The sequence below is a fragment of the Arachis duranensis genome, chromosome 1 (genome assembly GCF_000817695.3).
Source record: "Arachis duranensis cultivar V14167 chromosome 1, aradu.V14167.gnm2.J7QH, whole genome shotgun sequence".
In the NCBI taxonomy this organism is placed as follows: Eukaryota; Viridiplantae; Streptophyta; class Magnoliopsida; order Fabales; family Fabaceae; genus Arachis; species Arachis duranensis.
Window position 1 is genome coordinate 81763154 of NC_029772.3, and position 12465 is coordinate 81775618.

Consider the following 12465-nt stretch of genomic DNA (forward strand, 5'->3'; position numbering starts at 1 on the left):
CTTCTTCTCTTCTTCTTCTTCTCTTCTCCCCCGCGCTTCTTCTTCTCTTTCTCATGCTCGTTTGTGTACAGAGCGTCTTTTTCTTCTTTGCTTTCCTCCTCCTCCTCATTCTCCTCCTCCTTTTTTGCATTCCTTCTTCTTCACGTGTTTTCTCTTTATCGTCATTCTTTTGTTATTGTTGTTGCTATATTTTTTTGTCTTTTTCTCCTTCTCTCCTAAGTGAAGAAGCAGTAGAAGGCGAGGAGGAAGAGTTTTGAAGTATGCACAACATAAATGAATCGACCATGTTATTATGGTGAAACAATTGTATAGTACTAAATGAATGAAACATTATCCATTATATAAATTCAAATTCGAACAGCTTTCTGCATAATGAACCGAACACGTACTCAGGGTGAAACAATTGTATAGTACTGAATAAATGAAACATAATCCATTATATAAAATCAAATTCAAACAACTTTCTGCATAATGAATCGAACACGTACTCATGGTGAAACAATTGTATAGTATTGAATGAACGAAAGATAATCTATTATATAAAATCAAATCAAACAGATTTCTGCATAATGAACCGAACACGTACTCATGGTGAAACAATTGTATAGTATTGAATGAACGAAACATAATTCATTAGATAAAATCAAATTCAAACAGCTTTCTGCGTAATGAACCGAACATGTACTCATGGTGAAACAATTTGTATAGTACTAAATGAATAAAACATATTTGAAAGAAGAAGAAGAAGCGCAGGGGAGAAGAAGAAGAAAAAGCGCAGGGGGCAAAAGAAGATAAAGCACGTGTAATGGCGCTCTTTTAATGAAAGTAGTTTTTATTGGTGTTGGACGTACTTGAATAAAATTTGGATGAAAAAATACTTGGATGTGTAGCAAAATTCCAATATAGATGATGGCCTTCTTAAATTTTTTGAAAATCTAATTTTTGAAAAATTAATTTAAAAAATTTGATTTTTAAATTATTGTTCAATTTAATTTCTATTGTACACATTGTACATTAAATATATTGGCTTTCAATATTTTTTTCTTTTTATTAATATATAAATTTTCTAAAATTATTTTGAATAAAAAATATAATATATTATAACAGAATTTTTTTAATATATAATAATTTTATAATATTTTATTCATATATAATTTTTTAAAAAGTTACGTGAATTTTTTGTTGCTTTTCAGTTTCACCTCGGATGGTAATATGAATTTAAAAACTAACCACATAACTAATATATATATATTTTTTATTTGGTATTCAAAACGGGGCTAAAACGCCCAAAAGGAAAAAACCAGAAACTAAATACAGATAGAATGGGGTAAGGTAGCCCCTCTCTCATCCTCCTGGAGAATGCTAACTAACTCTGGGAATGGATAGTCCCAGAACAAAAACCCAAAATCAAGATCAATACTCTTCTTGGCCAGGCAATTTGCACACTTGTTGCATTCCCTATAGTTATGTACAAAAAAAATTCTCCAATCAAGTTTTTTCAGCTCACTAATCCTTCTAATCAGAGAATTAGGGTGCCTTTCTAACTTTCTTTCCTCATTCAATAACTTCACCACTCCCTCTGAGTCACATTCTACCATTATCTTCTTCATCCCCAATCTCCTTGCCATGTTCAGCCCTTGCACAACACCCCACAGTTCGGCGATGAGGGCAGAGCAGTTTCCAATCGTGTGAGTGAAGCCCGCAACCCACTTCTCGTTCTCATCCCACAGGAGGCCGCCGCATCCCCTCCCGATGCTCCATCGACATTAAGCTTCAGCCATCCCTTCGGCGGGGGTTTCCACCCCACCCGGCCCAGTCTTCTCACCCGCGCTTTTCCCATCAGGTAAGCTTTTTCAAAAGCTTTGTTAATTTCCTGAATTTCTTTTATGATTTCTGTGTATGGCTGGATTGGTCTTCTGTAGTTGTCCTCATGATTTTCCTTATTTCTCCAAAACCAGATTTTTGAGCATGTAACCATGTATATATCCTTCCAATCTATATTTTGGTTCTGTCCCAATTATTTTGTTAGGTTAGCTTCCACCCAATCTCCCCAATTAAGACTGAAGAATTTCTGCAATTCCATAGGATTAAGAAAATTAACCCAAATTGTTGATGCTTTAGCGCAATCTCTGAATAGGTGTAGAAGATCTTCTTGCACTCCTTGGCAAACCTTGCAGTCTCCACTTCCACCAAACAATCTTGCTATTCTCTGATTTGTAAGAGTTCTCTTATGCATAACAGTCCACATGAAAACCTTGACTCTTTGGGGGCCTTTCCAACTCCATAGGTGACTCCAAATAGTTTTATTGGGTTTGTTCTAATTGTTTAGAGATTTATAGGTCGATGCAATCGAGAAATCTCCCTCCTCATTATACTTCTACCCTTTTCTATCATCATCTGCCTCAGAATGAGGAGGGTATGTTGCTGTAATTTTCTGGACAATCTCTTCTGGCAGATAGGTATTGAGTTTTCTCCGGTTCCATTCTCCATTCTCTTCCACCCATTCTGAGACAAGGCTATTGCTATCTGAAATCTGTGTTTTGGCACTCTCTTGCAGTGCTCCTACCCCTTCAAGCCAGTGATCATGCCAAAATCTAGTACCCCTTCCATTCCCAATAAACTTAATAGTGTTTGATTGAAAAGTTGGCCACATCTTGAGAACTTCTCTCCAGAAGCTTGAATCTGTGTTTCTACTTTGCGTGTCATCATCAATTAGGTTCCCATCACAGTATTTGTGCTTAAGGACTTTCACCCACATCTGCTCTGGATTTTCATCCATTTGCCATAAAATTTTTATAAGGAAAGCATCATTCATGGATGATAGCTTCCTGAACCCCAATCCTCCTTCGTGCCTTGGGAGACACATAGTCTTCCATCCAATCAGGTGCAATCTTTTTTTATTTGGTTCGTCTCCCCATATGAAGTTTCTTTGAAGTCTTTTCACCTCTCTACAAACTCCCTTAGGTACCCTTTCGTGCTGCATCTGGTAGTTCAGAATCGGACTAATAGTTGATTGTGCAAGTGTTAACCTTCCTGCCAAGGAAAGACACTTAGTCTTCCAGTCTTTAAGTTTGCTTTGAACCCTTCTCACTATATCCTTATACCTCTCCTTTCCTTCCCTTTTGTCAGAGATGCTCGCTCCCAAGTATTTTCCTAGCTCTTTCTGTTCTTTAAATTTAGACAAATTTAGAATCTCCTCCTTTGTGCTTCCAGCCGTACCCTTAGAGAACACAATAGCTGTCTTCTGTTTGTTTATTTTCAACCCCGAAGCATTACAAAAAATTTCTAAGACACCTTTTATTCTTGCCATTTGGTCTTGTGTTGCTTCCGCAAAAAGAAGAAGGTCGTCCGCAAACATAAGATAGGAAATTTTTGGTCCATCTCTACCCACCCCAATCGGCTTCCATTCCCCGTCCAGCACATTTTGTTCTATGAGATGCGAGAGCTTGTCCATGCACATAACGAACAAGTAGGGCGAAATGGGATCCCCTTGTCGCAATCCTTTTCTTGGAATAAATTCTTCTGTCTTATTCCCATTCCAAATAACATTGAACGATACCGTGCTCACGCATTGCATTATAATCTCGACCATCTTATCCGGCAATCTGAATTCTTCCAATCTAATCTTGAGAAAATCCCAACTCATCCTGTCATAGGCTTTTTTGAAATCTATTTTGATCGCCATGAACTGCTTTCTCCCCTTCATTCTCTTCATAGTGTGAATAAGCTCCTTTGCAATGATGATGTTGTCTTGAATTTTCCTTCTCGGTATGAAACTTGACTGGTGCGCCGCTATTCTGTCATTCAAGTGTGGTTTTAACCTTTCCACTAGCACTTTTGTTATGACCTTATAGCACACATTGCATAGTGCTATAGGCCTGAACTGGTTAATCAACTCTGGATTGTTGATCTTAGGCACCAAAGCAATGAGGGTGGAGTTTGCTTGTCTGATAGTTTCTGGATTCCTCCAGCACATATCTATGAATTCCTGTACTTTTCCTTTCATGCTGTCTCAGTTACTCTTATAGATGAGAGCAGGGAATCCATCACTTCCAGGTGCTTTCAGGGAGCCAATGCTGAAAATGGCTTTCCTCATTTCTTCCTCATTTGGGGGTGTTATGAGTCTCCTGCAATCATCATTGGTAAAATCAGGTGGGACATAGTATTTTAATTCAAAAGGAACAGTCATTACCTCATTTTGATAGATATTTTTGAAGTGGTTAATAATGTGGTCTCCTAGCTCCTCCTCTTCTTCGATCCACTCCCCATCTGTTCCTTTGAGCTTCATAATTCTATTCTTCCCCCTCTTGACAATTATTTTAGTATGGTAGTATCGGGTGTTTCTATCTCCATCCACGATCCAATTCTCCCTAGATTTCTGCAACCAAAAAGATTCCTCTTTGTTCAGAATGTCATCTAGCTCTCTATTAAGTTTTTGCTCTAGATCTTCAAGGTAGGGATTCCTTCCGTAGCTATTGCTTCTTTGAATTCCTTCAATAGTTATCAACTACATCTAATAGAATGACTGAGAAGTGAGAACTACGAGAAGTTAAACCCAGATTCAAAATGCTAAAACAAAGAAAAGAAAACAGTGGATATATGATTAGAGAAAAATGTATAATAATGACAAAATATACTAAAATCGAATTTTTTCTCCAACTAATAAAATTGGGGTGTTAATTCCTTATGAATTCATTTTTTCTCTAAAATGAAATCACTATTTTTTTTCTAAATTTATTTTAGAAAAATATATTTATTATAATTATATTACAATTAACATTTAACGAATAATGCATGATTATATTAAGAGAAATATATTTATTATAATTATATAAAATTAATATTTAATACATTATCAACTAATAAAAGTGAGGTGTCAATTCCTCATGAATTCATTTTTCCTCCAAAATGAAAGCATTATTCTCTCTTCTAAATTTATTTTAGAAAAATATCATTATTGATAATTATATTACAATATTACAATTAGTATTTAATGAATAATGCATAATTATAATAATTTAGAAAAATAAAATAAAATTCAGTAATTTATCTTCCAACTGCACACGTGTGTAGAATAACTTTTAAGAAGGAGTCATGTATAGTAAATACGGTCGATGATTGTAAAATTGTTTACTAACATTGATATAATATTATTTCAGGTATATTTTTTGCAGACATAAAAAAAATGTTGAGTTATTTTTTAGTAGATTTAAATTATTTATTATTTATTAGAGAATTTTGTGCATTAGAATTCTCTAATAATTTATTATTTATTTTGATTAATTTTGATATGTTCTTTCTTGACAGTAAAACAACATATAAAAATTTGTTGGTAGGTCTAAGTATTATTAAGGTATGTATAGTCATATTGAGTATATATGTTTGATTTATTGAAAAAAGTAGATTACTAAAACCAATTAATAACTATTTTAGAGTTAATATATTTAACACTAGATTAAGAAAAAACAAATAATACATAACATGTTATATTTTTATTAATCAAATTATTATAATTTAAGTTAATCTTAACAAAATAATTTAAAATCATAATTTTAATTTTATCGCGTGCATGGCACGGGTTAATACACTTGTTAATTAATTATATTAATCTTCTATTGCAATACATTTTTTATCTACTCCACATATTATCTTTTCTATCTTTTTTCACTTTTTTTAATTGCTCTATTTACTTTATTTTTAATTTTTATTTTACTTTTACTTCTCATATATATATTTATTATAATTCATCACAGGTTTTTTTTTTAATTTAAGTGATTTTTTAGGTTACATTTTACGATTGATACTTTTATTTTGTTTAGTCTATTTTTTTAGTCTATGTTTAATATAATAATTTGTAAATATCTATTCTATTATGTAAATATTAAATTTCTGCACTTAATGATAAAACTGTTGTAACATGTTTTTGATGGTGTTTTTTGATTTATTTCTTTTAACTCATTAAATTCATTTTATTATAATAAATTAATTATATCAACTAATTGATTTGCTTAATTATTTAAATATCATACAATTTATTATAATTTCTATCAATCAATTAATTGTAATTCAAATAGAATGATTATTTTGTTACGAAATTATTATTTCTTAATCTATTTATAGGTAATACATATATTAATTATAATCGTAAATTAAGTAATTTTACATTAAATGACTTATATAATGGTCATCTCATTTATTATCTTAAATGTTGAATTAAATAAGTCATTATTACTTTTGATTTAAAATTAAATGACTTCCATATTTTAGTCTCCAACACATCAAAGCCATCTCCGTAACTCTTTTTCCATAAAGAAAATTTGGATTTAACTCTAACAGGAATACAGAAGGTTTTCAAAGAAGAAAGGAATGGTCTGAATTTGCACGAATTCTAAATGTTTGAATTTACGACGTTGTTTCAGTTCATTGTCATTACGAGAATGACTCTAATCTATACGTGTCTATGGACTAGAATAGATTAAATATTATTTAAGTAATTTATTTCTGATATTGGTATTTAATTAAATTAGTTTTAGAGAAATTTAAATTGTTGACTCAATTTATAAATTACGATTATTCTTTTTGAATGTATTATTTTTATATTTTTTAATATAAAATTCTTTTTTTCTGATTTTTATGTTTATTTTCTTTCTTGGATATATATCACTTTTTTTCTCATTTTATCTTTCAGATTAGTAATGTAATTATTAAGAAAAATATATTTACAAAAAAGAATTATTAAAACATCACTATTAAAAAAAAGAAAGATATGTGAAAAAAAAGAAAATGAAAAATTAAAACATCACCTGTTAATATGCGTATGAATGGAGTCAGAATTGAGGAATATATATAGATATAAAAAATAAAAAATTATTGCACGATTATAGAATAAAAAAAATCATATATATAAAACGAAATAATTATAACAAAAAAATAATTAATATATGTAATTTAGATGTTTTTAATAACTGGTAACATAGAGTTTAACAAAATATAATTCACATATTTTTTATTTATGTATATATATAAAATTATTTATGTATATGTATATATTAACCCCTCATATTTTTAATCAAAGCATTTTGACGATAGTTTCTATTTATAGATATTAATGGATGATTGTTTCTTTAAAAATAAAATGCATTGTGATTTTAGGTTATTTCATAATTAACAATAATACTTGATTATTTCTTTAAAAATAAAATGCATTATAATTTTAGGTTATTTCACAATAATAATTAATGTTCATAATATTGAATTATTCTAAATTTATTTTCTATCGTTAGTAGTTAATCCCAAATTAAAAAGATAATATATGTTGAATTGTTGAATAGTCCAAGTATAACAGGAGCTAATTTAGTTTATTAATATAATTGATTGAAAGCATAAATGATAAATAAGACAGATAAATAATTAAAAAAATATAATATTAGTAATTACTTAAAATAGATAACAAAAAAAGTTATAGAGTATTACTTTATTTGAATTATTAATAATTAAAAGAATAAAAGGTCAGTAATTATTTTTAAAATAGACATTAAATTTAGTTTTATGGTACTAATTTATTTGAGTTGTTAATAAAATTTTATAATTTTTAGATTTATATCTACTCAATTTATGTATTTTATTTTATTCTACTTTAACAAAAAATTGAGACATGCATTTTTAATTATTTATTTAAAAAGTATGGCGAAATGAGTTATATCAATTATAATTAATTATCGATAATTGATATCAATTAATTGATTGTATTAATTTGTAAGACGAATAACGTATAATAAATATTGTGAAATTAATTATAATAAATTAATAATTAATAAATAAAAAACTAAAAAGAACTTTTTTATTGCTTTTTAATGGCTACACGTTTTTATATTTTCACTTTCTCTTTATCTCTTCCTTTCACTTTTAGTTCTTTTGATTTATTAAACTAAATTAATTATACTAATTATTTGTATTAACTAATTAAGTACCTTTTAATAGGTTATTATAACTATTCCTTAGCTTTAGATCATAGGTTAAAAATATTATAAAAAAATATTTTATAAAAGTTATTGAAAAATAAATATTTTTAAAATGTGTCCTTAAGACACAAATTAACTAAATTATTTTTCAATTTAATGTGTTTAATTCATTCAATTGTATTAATTATAACTAATAAATTATGTAATTTGATTTAATTAGGATAAATATTTCATCAATTAATATTTTATTTGATTCATTAAATTACATTAATCATAACTTCAAATATTTACTTTAATTAGAGTAAATATTAAATTATTTTAAATTTTGTTTGATTCATTAAACCAAATTAATTATAACTAATTTATTATTTAATTTGATCAAGATAAATATTAAATTATTTAATAAATAATATATAAAGCAAAAAAAATAAATGAAATCAATTAATTCAATTTATTATCTTATTATTTTATATATCCATTTTCTCTCTCTTACTTAAGGTAATTTGTAATTTTTTATTTTTGTAATATTTTTTTATGATTTTTTTATATTAATTATTTTTTTATTTATTTTGATTAATAATTCTTAAGTGTATTATTATTTTATTTAAAGATAATTTATTTTTTTTTTGTAATATTTTTATAAAAGTTGATTAATAGGTTTTTTTAAAATATTTTTTTTGAAATTTTTTTAATAAGATCGTATTTTGATTTTTCTCTTTCATCCTTTGTATTAATTAATTATATTAATATTCTATTGCAATAATTTTTTATCTACTCCACACATTATCTTTTCTATTTTCTTTTACTTTTTTTAATTAATCTTTTTACTTTATTTTTAATTATTTATTTTACTTTTACTTCTCATATATAGATTTATTATAATTCATCACAGGTTCTTTTTTGAATTTAAGTAATTTTTTAGGTTATATTTTACCATTAATGCTTTTATTTTGTTTAGTGTATTTTTTTAGTCTGTGTTTAATATAATAATCTGTAAATATCTATTGTATTATATAAAAATTAAATTTATGCACTTAATGATAAAACTGTCATGGCATCACTGGCATGTTTTTTATGGTATTTTTCGATTTATTTTTTAACTCATTAAATTCAATTTATTATAATAAATTAATTATATCAACTAATTGATTTGGTTAATTATTTAAACATCATACAATTTATTATTATTTTCATCAATCAATTAATTGTAATTCAAATTGAATGATTATTTTGTTACAAAATTATTATTTCCTAATTTATTTATGGGTAATACATATATTAATTATAATCGCAAATTAAACTATTTTACATTAAATAACTTATATAATTGTCATATCATTTATTATCATAAATGCTGAATTAAATAAGTCATTATTACTTTTGATTTAGAATTAAATGAGAATTAAACCAGAGATACTATTTTATTTGGCCTTTAGAGATTAATGGGTGTCACACTCAAATATAAATAGTGACTTCCGGATTTTGGTCTCCAACACATCAAAGTCACTTCTGTAACTCTTTTTTCATAAAAGGAATCGTGATTCAACTCTATCAGGAATATAGAAGATTTTCAAAGAACAAGGGAATGGTTTGAATTTGCACAAATTCTAAATGTTCGAACTTATGATGTTGTTTCAGTTGGTTGTGGTTACGAGAATGACTCTAATTTATACGTGTCTAAGGACTAGAATAGATTAAATATTATTTAAGTAATTTATTTATAATATTGGTATTTGATTAAATTAGTTTTAGAGAAATTTAAATTGTTGACTCAATTTATATATTACGACTATTCTTTTTGAATATATTATTTTTACACTTTTTAATATAATTTTTTTTTTAAGTTTATTTTCTTTCTTAGATATATGTATCACCTTTCTTTCTCATTTTATATTTCAAATTAGTAACGTAATTATTAAGAAAAATGTATTTTAAAAAAAGAACAAAAATATTAAAACATCACTATTTAAAAAAAGAAAGATACGTAAAAAAAAGGAAACCGAAAAATTAAAAATCACTATTAGAAAAAAACTATTAATATGCATATGATGTAACAACCCAGACCACTCGCTAGCATGATATTGTCCATATAATTATTTAACAAAACTAATATATAAGGTTATGAAAAGTTCCATCCAAATTTGACAAGAACAAAACGACTTACATAGAAATGGTTCTCATGGATAATAAGGTAAGTTGATTATTTTTCATGATTCTTTCAAGTGATGCTAGGTCCATTTTATAAATATTTTTTGTTCATATTTTAAATTTATTTGATAAGTAAACCCTTGCACGAATAAAAGATGGTGCGATTTTATAGATTTATAAGTGGTAATAGCCTTTATATTTAATTTATTTTATAGTGTGATAACAGCCAACATATTTGTTGGTGGATTTAACTATTACTATATTATTTATGATCACATTTATTATATATGTCTGATTTATTGAAAAAAGTAGATTATTAAAACCGATTAATAACTATTTTAGAATTAATCTAATTAGCACTAGATTAAAAAAACAATGCATAACATGTTACTTTTTTATTAATCAAATTATTATAATTTAAATTAATTTAAAAAATTATTTAAAATTATAATTTCAATCTTATCACGTGCATGGCATGGGTAATTATACTTGTTGCATTATAATTTTAGGTTATTTCACAATAATAATTAATGTTCATAATATTGAATTATTCTAATTTTTTTCTATTGTTAGTAGTTAATCCCAAATTAAAAAGATTATGTTGAATTGTTGAATAGTTTAAGTATAACTGGAGTTAATTTAGTTTATTAATATAATTGATTGAAATCATAAATGATAAATAAGACAAACAAATAATTAGAAAAATATAATATTAGTAATTACTTAAAATAGATAACAAAATAAGTTATAGAGTATTACTTTATTTGAATTATTAATAATTAAAAGAATAAAAGGTCAGTAATTATTTTTAAAATAGACATTAAATTTAGCTTTATGGTACTAATTTATTTGAGTTGTTAATAAAATTTTATAATTTTTAAATTTATATCTACTCAATTTATGTATTTTATTTTATTCTACTTTAACAAAAAATTGAGACATGTATTTTTAATTATTTATTTAAAAAGTATAGCTAAATGAGTTATATCAAGTATAATTAATTATCGATAATTGATATCAATTAATTGATTGTATTCATTTGTAAGATGAATAACGTATAATAAATATTGTGAAATTAACTATAATAAATTAATAATTAATAAATAAAAAACTAAATGGGACTTTTTTATTGCTTTTTAATGGCTACATGTTTTTATAATTTCACTTTCTCTTTATCTCTTCCTTTCACTTTTAGTTCTTTTGATTTATTAAACTAAATCAATTATACTAATTATTTGTATTAATTAATTAAATACTTTTTAATGGGTTATTATAACTGTGCCCTTAGACCATAGGTTAAAAATATTATAAAAAATATTTTATAAAAGTTATTGAAAAATAAATATTTTTAAAATGTGTCCTTAAGACACAAATTAACTAAATTATTTTTCAATTTAATGTGTTTGATTCATTCAATTGTATTAATTATAACTAATAAATTATGTAATTTGATTTAATTAGGATAAATATTTCATCATTTAATATTTTATTTGATTCATTAAATTACATTAATCATAACTTCAAATATTTACTTATTATTTTATATATCCCTTTTCTCTTTCTCTATTTTGTACTTAAAGTAATTTGTAATTTTTTATTTTTGTAATATTTTTTTATGATTTTGTTTTATACTAATTTTTTTATTTATTTTGATTAATAATTCTTAAGGGTATTATTATTTTATTTAAAGATAATTTAAATTTTTTTGTAATATTTTTATAAAAGTTGATTAATAGGTTCTTTTTTAAAATATTTCTTTTGAAATTTTTTAATAAGATCGTATTTTGATTTTTTTCTTTCATCCTTTGTATTAATTAATTATATTAATATTCTATTGTAATACATTTTTATCTACTCCACACATTATCTTTTCTATCTTCTTTTACTTTTTTTAAATGCTCTTTTTACTTTATTTTTAATTGTTTATTTTACTTTTACTTCTCATATATAGATTTATTATAATTCATCACATGTTCTTTTTTGAATTTAAGTGATTTTTTAGGTTATATTTTACCATTGATGCTTTTATTTTGTTTAGTATATTTTTTTTAGTCTGTGTTTAATATAATAATCTGTAAACATCTATTATATTATATAAAAGTTAAATTTATGCACTTAATGATAAAACTGTCATGGCATCACTGTCATATTTTTTATGGTGTTTTTTGATTTATTTTTTTAACTCATTAAATTCAATTTATTATAATAAATTAATTATATCAACTAATTGATTTGGTTAATTATTTAAACATCATACAATTTATTATCATTTCCATCAATCAATTAATTGTAATTCAAATTGAATGATTATTTTGTTACAAAATTATTATTTCCTACTTTATTTATGGGTAATACA